This window comes from Oreochromis niloticus, linkage group LG17 (genome assembly GCF_001858045.2).
Source record: "Oreochromis niloticus isolate F11D_XX linkage group LG17, O_niloticus_UMD_NMBU, whole genome shotgun sequence".
NCBI lineage: Eukaryota > Metazoa > Chordata > Actinopteri > Cichliformes > Cichlidae > Oreochromis > Oreochromis niloticus.
This window is the reverse complement of record NC_031981.2, coordinates 18065294-18088157: the sequence shown is the minus strand read 5'-3', so window position 1 is coordinate 18088157 and position 22864 is coordinate 18065294. Positions and strand designations below refer to the sequence as shown.

General features: G+C 41.2%; 1 long non-coding RNA gene across 1 annotated transcript in view; it reads left to right on the top strand.

Moving 5' to 3' along the window:
- The window catches only part of LOC112842566 (uncharacterized), a 171280-nt gene extending 149009 nt beyond the window's left edge, over positions 1 to 22271 (top strand). The window contains exon 3 of the long non-coding RNA XR_003214378.1: positions 21867 to 22271. This is a non-coding gene — a long non-coding RNA (uncharacterized LOC112842566). The remainder of the gene's footprint in view (positions 1 to 21866) is intronic.
- Positions 22272 to 22864: the final 593 nt, after the last annotated feature.

The window sequence follows — 22864 nt, the reverse complement described above, 5'->3', positions numbered from 1 at the left end:
ATAGAAGTACGAAATAAGGAAAATATTTGGAGTGAATAAAAAAGGACATGAATCTGTAGTAGTCTTTTGCCAAGAGAGTGTTGAAAGAACCATTGTGAGTTGGAACAGTCTATATTACTCAATAAAGGCTTTGATGAAAGGCGAGGCTCTGTATTAATTTGGATAAGAAACCTTTGCCTCCGTGCCCCTTTTCTCTCTCGGCTCCCATCCACGACACCTCTGTGGTTTAAAGCAGTGTTCGGTTTCAGTTCAGCAAGCCAAGTCATTACATTTCTACATGTCGCACCTTTCAGTGGGGGAATTAACTAGTGCTGTTATTTCTTCATTCCCTGCACGCCAGAAGTACAAAAAGAGAGCGAGAGAGAGAAAAAAAGGTGTTGATATTTTGACATTGTCACTTCATGCTCACTTGCATGCATGCCCACACTGTGTGGATGTACTGTATGCCCTCTGCCTGTCCTCTCCACAGAACAGCCTTCTCATTGCTAATTTCAGATGAGCTCGGGAGGTGCGAGGATTGTAGCTTGGCTGTCTGCCTGATTTTACTGTTGACATCTCAGTAACAAAGGAGTGGATTTCTCTTACGTTTTATAGTGTGACAGACGGCACAGATTTTGTAAGTATAGCTAAAACGAACAAAAGGACAGAAATAAAAACATTACATTGCAACATGGAACTAGTGCAGACATAACCCTGGTACTATATGGTGACAAACCAAATGGATAACTGCACATGGTTTGTTCCTTGACTGTCTGACATTTTCCCCTCAAAAGCTTGATACACATAGACTCTCCACCAAATCCACGAGTGTTTAAAAAGAAAAATATTGATGGCAAATGATTGTGATACCAGGCCTGCTAAAGGAAATAAAATCTGATTAGGACTTCAGCCCATTTGAAAATGGCTGAAAAAGACAGTGCTTTGTGGTGTTGGTGCCTTTAAGAAAAAACTTTAATGAATTATATTTAATAAATTATATTTAATAAATAATATAAGTTACTGTGTGGTTAACTGAGCAGCCCATCTAAGAAGTCTTTGGAGGAGTGAAATGTAACCATTTAACTGTTTTTTTGCTTATTAGCATTAATTAGGAGGTGTCGGCGTCTGTGTTGTGCACCAATATAGTCGGTGGATACACTTTGTTAACAAAGTAGCTAGTAGTTATTGTTACTTTTGACTACAAAAGCCAGGGCAGCAGTGACCAAAGTACTAAGGTAGAATTTTCAAGATAAGACACTGCAGACCATTGAGATGGCAAGAAATACATGGATACTCCCATCGTTTTATGTCTTAGATCAGTCCAAGGGACAGCATCACATAACTTTCTATTATTTAATGGCTATCGCTCACATCAAATGTGCCTTATGTCTTGTTTTGTTTCTCTGTCATCCATTTAACATTTCCCAGCTTGAGAAACAGTTGTTGGCCTACATTTATGGATAACTTTGGGGTTTTGTGGTTTCTATTGTAGTTACTCAATAGTGTCAGTTGTTCTGTCTGCACTGATTGGTGGAGAGCTGCTGGAAATGGGCGGGGCTGGATTTTTGCTATGTCCTTACCTGCCTGGATATATCAGACTTGGAAATGAGGTGGGTGCAAGCTGCCAGGTGAAGCTTAGGCAGGTAATCTGTGCTCATTAGTGGCACCCAAAGTGTTTTTGACTCTTAATTTGGTCGACCGAAGTAGAGCCTGAAGGGGCAAACACAGGCAGTGAGAGTGATATTTTCACTAATGGGTTGAGCAGGTTCAGATAAACTGACACTCTTATGATATCAGTGTGTGCGTGACATCTGCATTTGTTTTCATGTAGGTAACTCCACTAAACAGTATGGAAAACCTATAAAACACTTTTGTTGTTATGAAGGCTTTTGATATTTGTATTCATAATTAACCCTCAGAACTAAGAACAGAGCCAAGCCCATAGAGATGGAATGTAATGTTTATGTTACTGGGTTAGTGTCAGTGTGTGCTGTGTGTGAAATGTAAAAAGATTCATGTAGGCTGTAACAGTTAAAATCTAAGCAAACATTGGAAATAAAAGCACAAAAGTGTGACCGCAAAAGACTGAGTGTGCATGCTTGGCAGAACGGAAAGAAAGGCGATGCTCATAAACAGGCCTGTTAGTTAGAAAACGTTTTTAAAAGTCTTTATTAATGAGGCTACACAATTAAATATATCACATATTTATAAATGTTATTTTGACCGCGTAAGTCTAATGACATATATGAAAGAAGATTATGTCTCTAAGCTGATGACAGGAGAACTAGAATTACTTGTAAGGTGTGGTACATGGACTGCATAGCTTACTGTAATACACACGCTACGCTTTTGTTTCTTTGTTCACCAACTCTTCCTACACAATCAGGGATTGAGAAACCAGACCTGTCACACATAAACATCCTGAGTGTATACACCACCCCTACTTAACAAAAAAAATCACTTTTCTCAATGTGATCCAAGTACATTCACGTGAAAACGAAAGTTTTCAAAGGACTCTATGCAGTCCTCTGTAAACTAAATAAACTCTTTACTACTTTTAAAGGCTCTACAGGCTTCAGTTGGCATGTTATGACAGTACAATTAAGGAAAACACTGAACAAGTATGGCTTGTTTGGAAGATTTTCCAGCAACCCTTCCAAACTGGAACAATGTCCTTAGATAAGGGGCAAAGTGGAGATGTTTGATGATTTTGCACGGTGTTGTGTTTGATGAAGCTGTGGCACCGTGCAATATGCACAAACCACAGCATATCAGCAATAACATCTCATACCAACTGTTAAGCACGGTGGTGGAGGTGTGAGGATTTGGGGCTTCTTTTGCAGCAACACAACCAGAGCACCTTACAGTCATCAACTCCTCTATATACCAAAGTATTCTAGGGTCAAATATGAGGCCATCTGTCTGACCGCTAGTTTGGCTGAAATTGGACTGTGCAAAAGGACAATGATCCCGAGCACAGCAGTAAATCTACCATAGAAGAGCCGAAAGAGAAGAGAATCAAAGAGTTGCAGTAGCTCAGCCAAAGTGTAGACCTCAAATCGATTGAAATGCTGTGGCGAGACCTCACGAAAGCTTTGCATAAATAATTGCCTGCAAACTGAAGCAACGTTGCAAAGAAGCAGGAAAAAATTCCCCAAAAGATTTATAAAACCAAAGAGAAAATCATTACTGCGAGTTATAGATGTTAAAGGTGGTTCTGCAAGCTTTTGAACAAAGAGGTTTCTTTTTCTCCAGACTGCACAGAGTCCTGTGAAAACGATACTACAGTATGGGTATGTATTTGTTAAACCAAATAGTCACTGTGACTATGTGACCTGTTTATGGACAACCAATCCTTAAGTTATAGATTTTGGCAATGGCTATCTAGTTTCCTTGGTGCACGAATGGACCATTTTTGGAGAAAGACAAAAAACTATTAGGCTAGCCCTGAGTATCAACCTCGCACCTACATAGCTTGGTTGGGAATCTGCATTTATAGATTGTTTAGGTGCAGAGATACCTACTTTTTAGTGCTACATAACATCCAAATGCACCCTAGATGATTACTAGAACGATCACTTAGAGAGTGTGGGACATTTACTAAACCATGCCTCATTATAGCATGTAGCACAGTTTGGAGTTTTATTCTGAACCTTCGAGTTTAGGTGTTGTCTATCAACATCTTGTTTTTCTCGTGTCAGACGCGACCATATTCACAAAGATGTCTACCACTAACAGCTAACCTGGTCAGCACTGCTTAGTTCAGATTTACCCATCACATTTATCTTTAGGTTTACACGTTCATGATATCAACACTTGATGCAAAATCAGATCCTGTAACTGTGTTTGTGATTATTTTTCTCATTTGTGTGATATATGAATTATAATTATTAGGGCTTTTTTGTTATTAGGGCTGAGGAGACTTAAAAAACAAATTTGAATTTATTACTTCTTAAATTGGGGGGAGGGATCACATATTTCAGTGTTTTACTTGCGTGTCAACAAATTTATAGACACAGCTTGTTGCAAAAATACAAGGCAAGCACGCTGTTATGATGCAGTTATGCACTTTCTGAAATGTACTGGTGTCAGGAATCAGCACTTCACTATTATTCCTTCCCTGTTAGTATTTAAATATACTTGAGGTGGAGTGCAGGTGAAAGGCACAAAATCAAAAACTGAGAAAGAGAAACTCTCTGTGGCTTTAAACCGGTGATCAGGTGCTGATGCATTTCATGTCCCCCCTACAACCTCCCACCCACAGACACACAAACACATAAGGAAGTAGAAAAGGAGGGGAGGTGAGGGGTGAGGGCGTGGGGGTGGGGGGGGGTCAAACCACCAGAGGAAGATGTTGCTCCAGAAGCCTTTATTAACTCTACTGACAACTCCTGCTTTTAACCGCAGCTAGGTAATGTCACACATAGTAAGAAACAGACGCACACTTAAACCCACACACACACACACACACACACACACATTCAGAAGCAAGCATCCTGCCACCAAACTGGACAGCAACCAAGACTGTTGGTAGCACCTGCATTTTTGTTAAATGTTCCCTCTTATTCAGCTGTAGCATCCCTCTCCAAAATAGCTGTGAGCCCCCAGAACGCGTACACATGTACGGTTTGGTTTTGGTTGCATGTGTTCAGCAGGAGACAAGTGTGTATTGCCTGTTTTAGTTGTGGCCAAGCTCAGGGAGGTGATGGGTTGGGGGGGTCAGGAGTGGGTGTGGGGAGGAGCAGGATTTAGCTTGCTGGCTGACACTGGGCCAAGACTAAAATCGAGTGTGTGTGCAAGTGCTCGCAGCACACATACACAAATGCACGTGTCCACCATTTAAGATGTTCTTTTTGTTCATGCCTGCCTCTGAATTTTTTATAATCCTGCAGCCTGGCTTAAAAGTGTGTGTACATGTACACTTTTCTGTGTGTTCTCAGTGTGCATGAATGTGTGTGTGTGTGCGTGATGTCTCTCGAATTATATTATGTAAATAAGTGAGAAACGTACACCTTGTGAGATTAGTCTCTTCAGAAATTGGCTGATGTGTTAAAGTAGCTTTTCTGCAGAGACACTTGGTATCAGGAAAGCTAAAACAATATGTGTGTATGTGTGTGGATGGTGTCCAGTTTCTGGTGAACAATGTGAAATTACATATTGTTAGCGGGTTAAGAGGGGTTACCATTAGCTTAAAGTGGTGTTTTCTGAGCTGTGCGGTTTACAGCAAAGATGTTTGCTACCCACAGAGATTTATACACACACACACACACACACACACACACACACACACACACACATGCACAGATTATAACACAAACACACACTCCATGAGGACTAGATAAATGTCTGAGGCTCCAGCAGCAGGGGTTTTGGGAGCGGTGTAATTTGGTTTAATAAATAGAATTACATCACTTTTGTTTCTCTAACTCGGTCATGAGAGGTTGAATTCTGACTGTTTTTGTAGGCAAATTTTGTGTTTTTGTACAGAGCACCAAAGGTTGATCTATAAACTTGTGTAGGAACATGTTAGAAAGAGGGTAATGGACCATTGCATTAATCTCAGTTGTGTGCCCCATAATGAGCTGGTGGCTGAGTTTATTATTGTGTGTGTGTGTGTGTGGTTGTGTGTGTGTTTGTGTGTGTGTGTGTGGTTGTGTGTGTGTGTACTGCTAGCGGTCAGTAAGGTGATCTGAGGGCCGCAGTTAAAAACACAAACAGAGATGAAAGCAAAGTGCCAAGTCAACACAACAGCGGCAGACGGCAGCATTGTTTGTGAAGAAAAGCCGACGCTGTTGAATTAAGGCAGAAAAAACATGGCTTAATTACTGTCGCATAATACCAATTATTTTGTCTCCACACCCTTATCTTAATTACTTCAAAAGACCAACTTCAATTAGGACGTGAAAACTGCATCTAGAACTGGCAGTCCAATCCCCAGCTCCCCACGGAGGCAACGTCACTCAATTACACACACACACACACACACATACTCAATTACTCTCTCACACAAGCTGAATCTTACCAACAAATTTGCTGATAATTAATTGACATGCCAGGCATAATATTCAGCATAAATAAATGAGCATTGTTCTGAAAACGAGGATGAAAGCGTACCAATTAATTCCCTGAATCAGTACAGAGCGAACTAGTAGCCATCCAAATCATTTCATGTGTGCAAGATTCCAGTGAAATGTCAGCGATTTATCTAAACGGTAGGTTTGAATTAGAGCGATGTGCAGTTTATATGTTTCAAAAAGCAGAACCAGGTCGTTCCTGATCTCTGAGTGGAAGAACAAGCGCCACCTAATAATAATTGGACTTGAATTCTTGCTGTGTGGGCTTGTGTTTAGGCTTCTTCTTCTTTCATTGCTGATCGCCTAAAGCACTAAAGGCTACAGAATCAGTTACCAATATTTCCATTGGACACATACTGTATTGGTGCTGCTGTTATTTACAGTCGATTGAATAATTTGCAGGGGAACACTGAGCGTTGGAAGATGGCTTGATGATTAACAGTTTTAAAGATTTACAGAATCATAAAAAATGTAGAATAACTGACAAAACTTCAAATAACTCTAATGCAAATTCATTTCCAATTAATTTGTCCTCAGCAATTCAAAACACCAATCACCGTCACTTGTTGTATACATTTTACTTGCTTTGGTTGTTACTGGCAGTATTACATAATTCAATAACTGCACAATGATTGGTAGCCTGGCAAAGTTGGTGTACAACTTTTCCACATTACTTCAAATTTTGTTGTATAAATGGAAAAAATTATATTTGGTAAGGTGAAAACTGGACCGGTGAGAGAAATCACTAAAATCACTGGTGAGAGTGGGAAGGAAAAACTCCCCTTTAACAGGGAGAAATCTTCGGTAGAACCAGGCTCAGCAAGAGACAGCCTTCTGGTTGGCGATGAGGGGAAGAAGACGGGGCAAAAGACACACTGTGGAAGAGAGCCAGACATACCAGCGACCAAAAATATCTATGTTTATTTGCTATCTAGTGATGTAGGGCACAAAATTGGCACTTGTTTAGTCTAATTTGTACACAAGAAGCTGGGTCTCAAATCACAGACGTGGCATTACCAAAGTGTCCCATCAAACAATATCCTGTTGAGTCAGGGTGATATAGGTAAATTAAAAACATTATAGTAGAAACAACGCAATCTACATTTTCCACAGACCATTACTCTAGATAAGATAACTTTATTGTCTCCCATGGGAGTAAATCATCCTGGATCATTCATCTGCTGCATCAGATAACTAAGGCCCCATCCCCCAACACCATTCTACTAATGTGCATCCATGAAGTGAGTGTCCTGTACACAACAGACCAATGTTGTCCCAGAACGGATGATTCCTTGAAGTCTGTAAACAGATTTTTCCAAATACGAGTTCAGGTGGTGGTCCCATGCTTCCTAGCAACAAGGTTCCAGTCTCTAATCAGAGCTTGTTACTACATATGAGTTTTCATTTTCCATGTTTGATTTACTCAAAACACCTTCCACACTTCATACATGTTAGTCAACACGGTCACCAGTTAACCTGTGTGGATGTGACAGTGCGTGGTTAAGTGTGTCTCTGTATTGGCTTTCTGATAGACTGGCAACCTGTCAGGGACGTGTCCTGCTTTTTTCTTCCAAGTGTCAGCTGGGTGAAAAATGGTGTTCTCCACTGCCACACCACCAAACCAAGAGACTGTTTAAGAAGTATGGAAAATGGATAGATGGATAAAGGACAGCAAAGAGCTTGCAGGTACTGCCACACAGATCGTTATTAAGCCATATGATGAGAGGACTAACAGACAAAAGACATTTCTTAGGAACAACTTTCAGACAGCGAGAAGAGAGCAGAGTCTTCAGAAATGTTCAAGAAAAAAAAATCAAACTATCATTTAAATTGTTATTTCACAATTTGAAAGTATGTGTATAATTTTGAATGTGGTTTACTTCTAAAGTATTAATGGAGATTTACTTTACAATATGCTTACCTAAGCAAAAAATCTTTAGTTATTGTATCTAAATGTTGCCTAAAGTCTTCCAAGCAATAAGCATGTCCATCTCTCACCTTCCTTTTTCTCACCAGCAATGAGCTCTTGAAACAGTGTTGTCTTATCTTCTTAAAGACCCTTTAGTGCCAACTAAGACTAAGCTGAGAGGACTAAAGTGCAAAGTGTGTATGTGTGTGTTTTTACGTCATTGAAGGCAAGGGAGTCCACAAGAATGAGGTGATACTCAGGGTGTGTTTGTGAAGAGATGAAAGGTAATGTGGACCATCAGGTCACATGTCTGGCTACATGACGGAGGGCTGGGAAGCATTACCGTCCTGAACCTTTAGAGGGGAGGAGGGTGGGCTGTGTATTGGAGAGTCTCTTTCTGTGGGTGAGTAAGGTAGAAGGTAGGGGGGGTGTTCTTCTCCCTGACCCATGTCTAAGTGGCGCTGCAGTGTTTACTGTGAGGAAGGAAGCTGTCATCTGTGTTTGCTTCCATCTGAGCAAGAAGGAGCAACCCCCCCACCCCCCAAATACAGAGACAGACAGACACCGGGGTTTTGTACATTTCTGAAGACTGAAAATAAAGAGCAAGAGAGGAAATATTAGTTTGAGTTACTCCATTTGGTCTGCATTGGTATGTCGGTATGAGTGTATCTGGGGCTGGACCCTTCAGCCCCCCCCTTCAAAGACCCACAGGTGATTGACAGGCTTTCTACTTGAGGTATAGAGTTTCCCCTTGGTGTAAAGTCCCTGTGGCTCTTCTCCAAAGGGTGACTGCATTCCTGACCAGGTCATGAACTAACAACCTTTACCACCACCAACGCAACCAACACCCCTCCCTGCACTATGGATACAGAGCAACCCAAAAATCAGCAGTCCTCCACGCTTGCTTCTTTAACTCGGTTCACTTAGCATTAAGTTTACAATTGTTTCTTACTTTCAATATTAAAGTGCGCACAGAGCCTGTGCTAGCTCAGACCTGAAGCATGCCAGGTTTCAAAACTCAATAATTAGTGAGTCAAGACCAACACAAAATCATAATCCGTGTCTCACTTCCATACTTAGTGATTCTGTATGAGTTTTGAATATTGTATCCGTTCAAAATGGAAAATGAGACAATATTTACTTCTTCTGGTTTTGCTCAATTTTGAGCTCAGTGACAGAACACGCATTTGTGAAATAGAGTGGAAAACAGAATAAAGTCTGCACGATGCTGGGAGGACTCCAGGACGGTGCCGATGGGATCAGGTTGTTATGTAATAAAGAATAAGGTGTAACGGTGGAGGAGAGAATGGGGGTGTTAAGAAATACTGTAATGGAACGCCAACAACTTTGATTTGGTTCTGCCTTAAATTAGACTAAAAGGTTGTGGTCTTGGCAGTTTGCGGAATAACCCACAGGAATTGGTCATTATTTTGTATCCAAATACAAATATCCTTGTAACCGATCCGTTTTGAGTTTTCTGTTGAACTGAACAGAGCTGAGCAGTATGATGAGATTCTTTAATTAGCCATGATTTTTTTTGTTTAGATTTATTCAGAATTCAATTTTTGTTGCGCTTAATATAGTCAAGAGTTTTGTACACCGGAAAAGGATATAAACCATACAGTATTACTACTACTAATAGCCATAACAAGGCCTAACAGTCCCTATAGAGATATTGTGTGTTTTTGTTGTTTGTGGGTGGGGGGTGTTTTGATGGATTAATGTCTTGTTGTGTTTTTTTTATTTTAACCATGGCAACCATTCTGAGCCTATATAAGCGCTTCATTTCTTCTCCTATACTGGCACGCACGCACACACACACATACACACCTTCACACATGTAGATACACCCAAGCCCAACCCGAGCACCCTTCGGGCCTACCTCCGGGGCTCCAAGTCTGATGAGCTGCACCCATTTCTGCTTGCTGTACTCTCAATCTCTATCTCGACCTCAGCAGAAAGCCAAGGAAATTACGGGCCTTTTCCTGGAATGTGATTAGATTCCTGATGTTGGCAGCCACACATCTCTGTTTTTTTAATTGGGTTCCGAGGCGCGACGAGATTAGCCTCGTGACATCATTGATGGTCCGTTTGTGTGTGTCTGTGCGTGTGTGTCTGTGCAGAGAGGTTGGTGGTGTTTGCTGATAAGAGATGGTATGGGGATCTCGGGCATTTGTGTGGATGAATCCCCCACTCCCCAATGGTTGATGTCGTGCTAATCTGGTCTACGAGTATTTGGGGGGTTTTATTTCCTTTTTCCTGATGCACTTGTGCATCCTGTATGCATGGAGAGGTATTTGTTTGCTCTTGTTTGTTTGAAAGGTTGGCATGTTATTGTGTATTACATGTAAAACATTCATGCAGCATTAGTCACGTCTCAATCTGTCAGTCTGCTAACTGTTGGTTTCTGTTGGTTCCGGAGCATTCGCCGTAACACGCCAACACTTAAAGAAATGCAGTCAAACAATCAACTTTCTTGAAAAGCAGCATTACCATTTATGCCAGAACCCTATAGTTTTCTATCTTGAGCTAAATGCTTTAAGCAACACAGGGTCATCTGCTTGCCAAAGGTTTATCCAAGCTCATTCATACACAAACAATTTAGGCAAGAGCCAAATGCGATCTGAAAACCATTTTTAATTAATATTAAACACCTACCAGGCACATAGTACAAGTAAATGAGTTTATTCTGCAATATAAAAGTAATTAATGTTTTCCTCTTTCCTTTTTTTCTCTCTTCTGGATAATTGAAAGGGGGCAGTGACCCAGAGCCATGAATCAGCTAGCCGCCACTTCTAGCTATTTTGCAATGTCCCTAAATCATAGCAACAAGGACCCAAATAGTAATAGACCACACTCATTGTTAGTTCTGCCTGTAACCACTCCATTGTATTTAAACATGATGCTGTGAACTGTGCCACTGAAGTTGTGCAACTTGTGTGCAATTCAAAGTTCAAACTTACTACCTGCATATGTGTAATCTGAAACAGGTGCCTTGACTTCCTAATTATCAGATGACCTGCACAGAACTATCGGTGGAAACTTTGACTCAGATTTAAAGGTCATGGACAGTGTGAATGGGTATAAAGGGTGGGGTGGGGGGGTATGGGTCTCCCACTCCTCGCCTTCTCAGCTCCACCACCCCCACATCCCCCCCATTAGCTTGCATCCCCTCCTCCGTGGGCCAGAGAACAATCAGCCTGGCGTCTGATACTTCCTGCCCGGCAATAATTACCCCACCTAATTAAAACTTAATTGCTGGCCTCTCCGACCGCCATCTTAAATGAGCAATGGGAGCCGGGGCGGGGGCGTAAGCCTGCTGGGATGTTTGTGTGGACGGCAAATTGGTTTATCCCTATCAGATTCCTCAGTCCCTGGCCCCGCGCACGCTACTGCACCGCTCTACTGCCCAGAAACAGAAAGAAAGGGAGAAGGCTTAATGTGATGGAGGCCAGACAAGGCCTAATGAGATCTACTTTTTTCCCTGCTTCTTTAAACCACACTTTCATTCGCAGTTTCGATTAGTTAGCTTGAAGGAGCCTGTCTGGCCAGGTTGATGAAAAGTGTGAGCGCTATGAAGTCGGCCTTGTGAGGAGAAAGAAAAGGCTTATTTTGGGGGGAGCTGGGGGTGGAGGGGGAAGCGGTGGTGGTGGGGCAAAGAGAGGGGACGAGACAAGAGATAAGGAAGTTAGGATTCATGGCCCCACTGCAAAATCATCAGGGGTAAATGAAAGAGGAAATGCTGCGTTAATCGTTATGGATTCTCATAATTGTTACGATTAAATTTCATAATTGACTAATGGCCAGCTGCGGCTTGCATTACACGCAGGATAAATACATCACATTAAACATGCAAGCTGAGAGGAGATGAGTAGAGATGGATGGACAGATAGGACAGGATGGATGGATGGATGGATGGATGGACATGCATGCCAGGCTTGTAAATAACTGATGGCCAATATGGAAAGGAGTAAAAGAAAACGCATGAAGGTGAAGGAGAGAAGGAAAACTAAGTTAAGAGACAGGGGGATTTATGATAAGGTGGAAACAGAGAAAGATGAAGATGTGAAGGGAGAGGGAAGCTAGATTCGTGGCCTCCAGGGGTATTAGGCTGGGTGCCAGAGTGTGTGTTTTTCCATGTTAGTGCTCCCTGCCACACTCCCTTCTTCTTCCTATGAACTCTGATTTCCCTAAAACCCATCTCTCGCTCTTGCCATCCTTCACTCTTGAACTCGCTCTGGTTTTGCCTTCCTTTCTTCATCTTTGTCCCAGGGAAACAAGCGAAAGGCAGTTGTGATGAGCAGATAGCAGGGGGGCAACGGAAGGAGGGGAGTGCAGCAGCGGAGGTGGAGGTGTGGAGGGAGAGAGAAAGTTGGAGGGTGATTAGAGAGAGATGACAGGTGACATCCATAAAGGGATTACGGAACAGGCCTCAAAGACAGGGCCCTAATCCTGGCTTTGTACAGGCACAGATAAACAGCTCCACTGATGGCTTGCTCTCTTAAAAAGTGAACATGAGCTACACAAATAACTTCCTAATTCCCCCTTTGTAGAAGTGAGTGCACGCTACAACACAAATAAGTTCCCTAATTCTTCCTTTGTATAAGTGAGCCCGAGAAGCACAAAATAACTTGCTCTCGAGGTGTTTGTGAACAGGATGCTCTGTAAGAGGCGAGAGTGACTGTGGGTGTTTGCGTGCTTGCAGGAGGGGGGGCCCACAAAGTGTCGATATGTGTCTTGGAAATGTGCGATTGTACTTGGTAGCATATGGTTGTTGGGACTTTTGAAATATTTGCAGGCTTACATTCACAAAGAAAAAAACTGCTTAGAAATGAGAATTAAAGTGGAAATATTAAAACGCACACACTCAGGAGCACCAGCAGTTGTCAGTTTGTGGTCTAATTAAGCGTTACCTTAAAAACAGAGAGGGAGAATACACACACACACACCACACACACCTGTGCTCCACAGACAGGAAAGACCACCAACTGAAAGTCTGGTTTCCCATCTAAGCGTGTGTGTGATGCATGTTTGTGTGTGAATGTGTGTGTGTGTGTAGGTGTGTGTGTGTGTCTGTGTGTGTGCACATGTGCCTAAATTCAGCGGACTACATTGACTATTTGTGTACAGACATTACTAAAAATCCCAAGAGATGGCTCAGTGTCGTTCATTATATTATTGTCAATCCAATTATATTAGTTTATTAGCCTACTATAAGATAAATAGAAGCTTATGTCTTCCACAATTAAAGAGACGCATGCTGTAAAGGATTCTACTATAGTAAAGTTATGTTTCAAATCACTGAAAGACCAAAAAAATAAAGTTAAATGGCTTTACTGAAGCAGCAATAACCAGGTCCAAGCACAAAGTAGCATAAATGTAAAATAAAGACTGCGCTGTAGCAAGCAAGCAAATATTTTAGGGTTGCTCAATTATGCTAAAGTCTAACAATTTGAACCACATAATTAAAAATAACATTGCATTAATCACAATACAAATATTAGGTTTATTGCACATGTAAATGTAAACATCCTAGTTTTAGCATCATATGTTGTGAGTTACTGCTCTGTGTATGCTAATAAGGTAACCAGCTCTGCTAATATTAACGATGGGCATGATTTATGACAATCAAATCTGAAAAAGTCAAAATTGGCTAGACAGGTAGTATGAGTCATTATAAACATCTAACACTTCTTTTGTGTGTGCAATTAGCATGGAAGTCTTTAAAGGGTCTTAACATAAAGGGGGGGCTTGTCCAGGATTCAGATACAAACGTGGCCTTCCCTATATTCAATCCAAATCCGGATATGAGGTGAGACTGAAAAAATGCAGCCAGAAGAAGCCTTTCAGCAGTAAAAACTGATGACCATCCTAAAGGACGCGAGCAATAATTCCATGCACTAGTTACTGCAAGGCCCATAGAGCTTGCAGAAGGCCATGACAGAACTAAGAGGAGCCAAACACATTTTTCTTTTGTCACTTGAATGCACTTATCTTGTTCACAGGTTGTTGAGGGTTGAGAATATTTGTGTACATTCCCCACCCATATATATACTTTTCCCCACACACACAACCACTAGGGTCACAGCAAATTTAGTTAACAGATAGTGTTTTGATAGCAGTGCTAATTATCACGCTGGCTATGATATCTGCTTGGCTCCCTCTAGCCTTCTCTTTCTTCTTTTAAATATGGAAGGCCAAATCTCTATCTGCTATTTCACACTTTGCCTTTCATCACCCTCCATTACCTGGTAATGAACAGATCCCTGCTCTTTCTTCTTCCCCCACTCTGTTAAGTTCATCGAAATTCGGCCATAGTTTCTCTGCAATCGACACTTTGTTGAGGCATAAAAGTAAAGCAGAGCAGAAGTACACGTCTCACTTAATGACTTCATTTTCTCTTTCATGGCCCTTTCAGTATGTCTGCAGTGGGAGTCCTCGCCTAAAGCACTGATTTAGTGACATAGATACTACCATGAAATATACCGGCTAAAAGGAGCATGACTAGATGTGTGGGATTGATGCAGAAGCAGGTCAAGCATTGATTGGACAGCTATTTTGAGGATTTTCAAATGCACTGATAGTGAGAGAAGTTGAGTGTGGGTGTGACGAGGGAATAGGAGGAAAATAAGCAAACAGCGGCTACAAATGCAGACAAACGCATAAACACACACATCTCTGTCACACTCAAACGTTACACACTCGTACACACACCTCAGCCCCCTCTAATAATCCGCTAATCCTGTTTATCATCAGCCAGCTCCTCTCAGTGCGAACGATACATGAGAGAAATCATACTCACAAACACACTCCAATGTGCAGAGCTGAGATACAGTATAAATACACACATCTCTATTTCTTGATTTCTTTCTCAATCTTGACTCCGTTTTGCTATTTTCCTCTACGCTATGTTATGCATCAGTTATGCAGTTACACATCACAATCCCACATCAATGCCCAGCCTCTCAGAAATACTGTTTGCTTCTTGCTTCTGTGTCTGAAGAGTTTTACTAAGCTGTGGAGAGCTCCCGTCTTCTCGCTCCCCTCATTGGGTTTTTAACTCCCTGCAAACGCACATACAAATTCTGAGACTTCCATGTGAGCGTTGGGAGGATTGTAAAAGTTCAGCTGTAGTTTTGGACCACATTTATTTCTAAAGAAAAAGCATATTTTCTACGATATCCCAGTCTGAAAATAGGAGTAGAAGGTATAATCACAGATGATCCAGGCTTGGGTACATAAGCAGGCAATAAATCTATATTTTTCATATTTCTCTTTTGGGATGCTGATTCAAGTAAGGTCTAAGTAAGTTGTAAATATAGCCATAATCGCCATTTCCCATTTCATAAGGTAATCTGTGGCGCTTAAGGGGTCATTGGAGGAATTGCTGTTTGGCTGTTGCGAAGCACAGAGCAGGTTTTTTTCAAGCCTGGTATTGTGTAACTCTTGCTTGTCATATCTTTGAAGGAAAAATGAAAGCGGATAGGAGGACAAGGATAGGAAGGGAAATGCTGCAGTTCCTCTACGGCAAAAAGTGGCTGAACATAGGATGATACTATGCCAAGTTTTTTCTGAAAGATGATGAGTCTTTGGTCTTTGTATTCTACTTCGAGAATCACCTTGTTTGTGCAAAAATACATTTTTATGCTGTCAGGCTGTTTGTTTGGCTTTCGTGTTTATTAGAGATTAAACCAAAGAGATGGGAATAAATTATGTTTTTGCCACAGGCTGCTTTTGTACAGCACTGTATGCATATTGTTAGTATTAGAATGAAAAAACTAGCTAGCTAAAAATGCTATCTACCTAGCATTAAGATCTATGCTAATGACTTATCCATAACTAAAAATTGTTTATGCAAACTGGCAACACTATCAGGGCAGTAAAATCAAACATGCATGAATGCTAACATTTAGTTTCCATTTTATTTAACATTTGAACAAGGGAAGGCACATGAAAATACACTGAAATTATTAACATTTTCTATAAAGACAATCCATTTACAAGTTGCATGGAAAAAGAAGAAGCATCGAAAACTTGCAAAACTTTCAAATCTACTCACTACACAAAAAAAAGCATGATCATTTGAAATGCATGGTGTGTAATACTAGCATCGAATTAACATTTTCCTACTCAGTCATTTATACCAAGTCCCTGTCAGATTTTCCGAGATTAAAACATCTGCACTCTGTTCTGCCACTCTAATTAAAGTGAGTGATGGCTTGGCAGCGGGTGAGGTGTTTAGTCAGTTATCTGTTGCCACCATCAACACCTACTTCATGACAAATTACACCCACAACTTGACCAGGATAGATGGAGGAGCAGATAGAAATGCCTGCAGAGCATTTGAGGATTTGCAGAGAAAGAACATTTGAAAGAGACGAACAGCATCAGCTTGTTTTTGGTTTTTTTCATGTAATGTGTTTTCTCTTAATGCTTTAACACTTTGATGTGAGTCCAAGTGTGCTTAGGGGGCAAAGAGGCCTCAGGGAAGTGGAAAGGTCTGGTCACTTAGGTCTACCTATAAACACCGGGGGGCCATTCCATTTCCTGAGTTCAGGAAGCCCACTTTTGAGGAAGCTCCGTGGGTTCGATTTCTCTCATTTCCTCCTCTGACACCATTCCTGGTTGGAGTGCAGGAATGCAGCTGGGGAAGCGCCTCAGCAGCATCCTATGGTTGTTTCCTGACTTTGAGAAATAAGACATCAAGACAGCAAAGAAGAATAGACAAAATGACCTATTTATTGTGGTGGTCACCTTGAGGTGAGATCCAAAGTACTTTACAATCAGTACGCACATTCAGTCACAATTATGTTTCTGAGGTACTTTCTAAACTTTAATAAGTGAAAAGGAGAAGGCAAGACGGTGTTAAATACAGCACATGGACCATCTAAGCTGACATAACCCTATTATACACACATACAGAAACCATCACATACACATTCTTGGACACACACATGCACACATACACACACAGTAATTTCCTCAGATGGCCTGTAATCTTGCAGGCCTCCATCTCAGCGGCTTAGCCCAGTGGACTGGGGCAGCCGCTGCCAGCTTTCTACCCAGGGCGGGGGGCCCGGAGGGGGGGCACAGGGGAGCCGCGGGCCTGGAGGAGCCCCACATGGATTGTATTTGGGAGCCTGAGGCATGAAATGGAATAGGTTTAATCTGTTATCACCTGCAGGGGAGTGTCGGGGCCAGCCACTGACAGACATAACGGTTGAGGTGGTGGTGGTGATGGTGTTGGGATGGGGGGTGGGGGGGTCACAGCACCTCAGTCCCCGCTGGTAAATGAAATATCAGCCACTACAGACGGAGAGTGATATTAGTTTAATTTCTCTGAAGCTCACCTTTTCTGCCTCCCTGCCTGCCTCTCTCTCTCTCAATCTATATCTCTCTTCCTGTTCCCCACATTCAAGATTCAACAGTCAGTCTGTATGAGATTTGGCTTTGCTACATGAACCATATTAGTACTGGAAATTTGTCTTTTTGTCCTCGGCATGACCTATGTGTGCACATGCAGGAACTCACAAATTATTGGGAGGAATCTTCTTGAGCCACCCATTTTGAATGCCATCAGCTATTAAATGTTGTTAGCAAACAGTGCTACTTGTTAGGCCACTCTAACCACTGATAAACAGAAAGTAGGTCAGATTATATAAGACATATTTTAATAAAGTGTTGTGAAAAAGTATTTGCCCCCTTCACAATTTTTTAGTTTTGCCACACGTGTATGTTTCAGATTATCTAACAAATCTTTGACAAAGCTAACACGGGTATATACGTGTTTTTTGATAATTTTATCTATTAGGAAAAGAAGCTATCCAAATTACCAAACACTTTATAAAAAGATTCAGTGGCCTTTTTCTTAAATCATGGATTAACTGTGATTAACCACAAGCACACTCAGGCTAAAGTAGGCTAAAAGATCTCAAAAAGCAACACATCATGCCACGGTCTAAAGAAACAGCTGAGAAACAAAGTCACTGACATCTATCGGTCTGGAAAGGGTTACAAAGACATCTCTAAGACTGTGGGACCACAGTGAGCACCATTATCCACAACTGAAGAAAACATGGAACAGTGTCCTACCAAAATTACTCCTAGAGCGCATCGATGACTCATCCAGAAGGCCAAAAAAGAACCCAGGACAACATCTAAAGAACTGCAGCCCTCACTTGCCTCAGTTAAGGTCAGAGTTCGTGGTTCAACAATCAGAAAGAGACAACAATAACATCCATGGGTGAGTTTCAAGGAGAAAACCTGCTGACCAAAAAGAACGTCTTGTCTCGCATTTGGCAAAATAACATCTTGATGATCCATCTGGGAAAATATTCTGTGGCCTGACAAAACAAAAGCTCAAAAAGACAAGCTTTTTGAACGGGATGAGTCCTGTTACATTTGCTCTAAAACTAACTCAGCATCTCAAAAAAAGAACATACCAACAGTTAAACACGGTGGTGGTAGTGTGATGGTCTGGGGCTGCTTTGCTGTAATTGATTGAACCATGAAGTCTCCTCTCTACCAGAAGATCCTGTTGGAGAATCTCATCAGTTCAACAGAACAATCATCTAAAACACACCAACAACTTTAGCTCTAAATGGCTAAAAAAAAAAAACACACACAATGAAGGTTTTGGAGTGTCCTAGTCAAAGTCTGCACTTAAATCTAATTGAGATGCTTTAGGATAACCTTATTAAATAGGTCCTTCGTGCTTGAAAATCCTCAAATCTGGCTAAATTTAAATAAATTCTTTAAAGAAGAGTGGTCAGAAATTGCTCCACAATGATCTGAAAGACTCATTGCCAATTATTAGAGATGTTTGATTGCAGTTCTTCCTGCCAAGGGCAGTACAACAAGTTATCTGGTTTAGGGGGCAATTCCTTTTTTGCACAGGGCAGACGAGGTTTGTATAACTTGTTTCTGTGAATGAATGAAATCGTCATTTAAAAAATTAAGTTTGTATTTACTTGGGTTATCTTGCCTATTGGCTTATTTACATTTATTTATAACACTCTCACAAATTATTGTATTCTCTACACTGTGACTCCATGCAAAAGTATTTGCTGCTTTAACATGATCAATCTTACCGCGTTACTTTCTTGACTACCAGAATTTAAAGGGTAAAGTTCAGTAACCAAGTTTATATAATTTGTGAAATCCAACAATGATCGGAGACCTCAGTATGACAAAAATGACTGAAACTGTGTCCAATGAACTTGCTTTCTTGTTGCCTTTGAAATGGTTGCTTCGAAGACGGGGACCAGGTCTGAAACCATTTACAGTCAGATGTCATCTTCAAAGCTACTTTAGCCAGGATGCCAATAAAATGGCAATAAGATGAATTCACCTTGTTATCAGCAGAGGTGACACACTCTGTATTACATTGAGAGATTCTTAATTTACGTGTCTATTTTAAAAGGATACAATAGCGCGTAGTGCTGCGTTTCCATCCTGGTCATGGGGAACCCCATTGCAGGTCATGACATGTATTTCAGGAGGTCTGTGGAAATTTACAGAAATAGAGAGCAGATAAAATCTCTACAGATGCTGAAAAGGCATCTTAGACGTCCACAGTGAGGGATTACAATCTAGAAGGTTACAAACCACTGTTTTTGCAGGTCACGTTTTTGTTTGAGCATCCTTTTGTGGCCCATGAAGATCAAATGCCTTCATAAACTGGGTGATCAGAACAAGAACAAGGTGAGCTCTACTGAAAAGTCTAAGTTTAAAAAAGGTGTGATGTGTGTATTCATTATTTATTTTTTTAAATCCAATCCCTCGAAAAGTGTTTGACAGCAACTGTTATGGATCTCACCTCTATGTGAGCTGTTTGGCACAGGTTTAAGAAAAAAAAAAAAAACATGATCGTCTTGTAGTAGTTTGACGACGCTGACATCTCCTCAACCACAATTTCCTGTAAAGGAATGAGAGAAAGAGAGAGAGAGAGAGGTCTGGTTTGACACTCAGGGGGCGTTGGAGAGGTTGAAAGGATGCAACTTTTTTTTCTTTTTTTTTAAAAAAGCCGCTTTCTCACTCCTTGAAGTGGCTCACCGTCTCTGCTACTGTACTGAGAAGAAGACATAAAGAGTAGGAGTGGGTGAAGGTTATGAAGTAAAACTCTACAACTGGGGGAGGGAGAAAATGTTGGGAAATTGTGGTGAAATGACTACCTGTGAAAGTAGAAGCTGCCTCCTTCATCATTTCAACCTCTGAGCCTTAACCAGCACCTCTTTTTTGGGATATACCAAATAATTGAGGGTGAGATCGCTTTTTTTTGTCTCCACCAGACAATAAACCACATTCCCTTTATTAATGTATTCATGTCTTTCCTGCTTCATATCTCTACAGGAGGATGTTTGTTTGTTATGGTACAATGGTGTGTAGATTGTACCACTGGGAGTGGCATGTTCGCTCCTTTTTATTTTTTTTTCCCCCTTTTTTTGCAAGGCAAGTCATTTTCGGTTTAAGCTGACATAGCTCTAAAAAATAGGTGTGGTTGGGAGGTTGATATTCTCACCCACGCGTATTTACAAACTCCTGCTCCTTACCCGTGCACATACACACGTTGATACAGCGTATTCACACACACATGCTCCATTTTGCCAACAACCCACACAAACAGATGTGGCACATGCGACAGAAAATATTCCGTTTCACACGTTTTCGCTCAACTTTATTGTTGCTGAGTATCACCAGGAGGCCTTTATAGGTTTATGACACCCTAAAAAAAAAAAGAAAGAAGTCGGTTTTCTTTCTCTAGTCAGGGTGAAAAATACACTCAGCGGCTTCCCGCTTCAAACAGAAATACAAAATACATAAAAAACGCACAGAACAAGAGGAAGCATTGATCTACTAGTGCGTGGCAGGTGTGAACTCCCCTCAACACCACTACCACCACTACATACATCACACAGCGTCATGTATATCTCAGTATCCATTGGATGAGCACCCCGGGTCCAAAAGTGCCTCTACTCCGCGGCAGGGAAGCAGCGTTTTCTTGAATCACCACATTGTTATGCGGCGACAGGACAGCAGGTCCGCTATTGTGATTGCAATCAAGCATCCCCAGACAACCATCACAACCAACTAATTAGAGGATTAGATGATCAAACAAGGCTCCTCCAAAACTTGTGCCAACTGCACTGCGTATTTTGGCATGTGTCACTGTGTACCTGTCAGTCTCAATGAGCAAAGTGCAAACAGCTGCAGATTCTGGGGGGAAAAAAACATGGGAAGGTATTTTTTTCAAACAACTCTAATGTGAGTTTCTTCCTGTATGGGAACTTCCAGAAGAATTTGCCGGAGTTGACTGTTTATTTTTGTTAGCACTGAAACCAGTGTGCGGAACATAGTTTTAGAAGTTAAAAAGCTATTTGTCACCGCTCAGAAATGACACAGGAATGACGCATCCTACCCAGTGGCTCTGCAATACATCGCTAATGAAGCGTGGGGTGAAGGAGTGAGGGCGACAGGTAATGAAGACGGGCAGGGGAAGCAGAAGGAAGAGGTTTATAGAGGGCAGGGCCGGGCCTACTGTATGACATACTGTAGCTGGGTAAATGGGTGACTAGTGTTACAGTAGCATGATGCCGTATCATCTCATGCTATCTCCATCCAGATCGTATGAGGAAACCCCGACCAAGAACAACAAGATTAGTCAGTAATCAGATGTGATGTGATACTGTGTACACTCCACTGAGAACCCAGAATGCAGACAGGTTGTTTGGATAGAAGCAAGAATATAACAGCACTTTTTACAGACTGAGGCCAAACAGTAGTCTGCCGTGGTGTTTACAAAGATTTTGATGAGTAAACGTTTGTGTGTCTTAAGTATTCTTGTGTGTGTTTAACTATTAAAGGCTATTAACCTTATATGACAGTGTTTCTAATGTCTGTTGTAGATTCCGCATCAAGACTTCTAGGGTCCACTTGGGTACAAATGTCACCATCGGGCTCCATCGAGACGTCCACATGCTCGGCACAAACTTTTTATGACCATGCAGACTCGTCCGATGTGACTTTACATTACAGCGCACCAGCTCTCCGTGCATCCTTTTGACAGACTTCAAACAAGTATAACTGGAATGTCTACAGTTGTCTGTGTCCACATCCGCAACCGAGTATAATCCATGATGGTGTGTTATTGTCACTGTCATGTTATGTGCAATTTCAAGATGATCTGATAAGGTTTAAATGTTTCTACAACCATTCAGTTATAAGATTTTTTTTGTTTGTCTTTTGTTTACTTTTTCACAAATGTACACACGTTTTCACATATTTTATGTGCACAATCACTGATGAATAAATAAAAAATAAAATACCCAATATTTTAATATTCAAAAACAAGACCATGGGTAAATACTGCAACTGTTTATTTAAGTATATTTGTTAATGTGCTTAACCTTCAAGCGACTGAGTGGGGTAATTTATGACCCTAGCTATATATTCATACGTGGCATTGAGATATTTTTCATCGTGAAATGTTTACGACCATGAATTTGTACATCTACTTTTCCTATAGTTTTTTTTACAGGAATTGTTCCACTGTTGTGGCAAGGTGAGGGGAAAGCTGTGCAGTGTCACTTATGACCCAGGAAATACAATATCTGGATATTTAATAGAAATATTTTTCACAGGACTTTGTGCAGTCCTGTGAAAAAGCAAGTGCACTCCATGATTCAATAGCTTGTAGAGCTATCTATAGTATCAAAAACTTTTGTTTGCTGTATGACTTTACAATGTTGGTTCAGTTCACTGAAGATCGTGGGCATTTGTTTATGTCCTTCCAGGGAATTTCAGTCAGGTTCAGGTCTGGACTTTGGTTAGTCCACTGCAACACCATGATTCTTATCTGTTTCAGTCATTCTGTTATAAATCTATTGCTCTGCTTGGGATCATT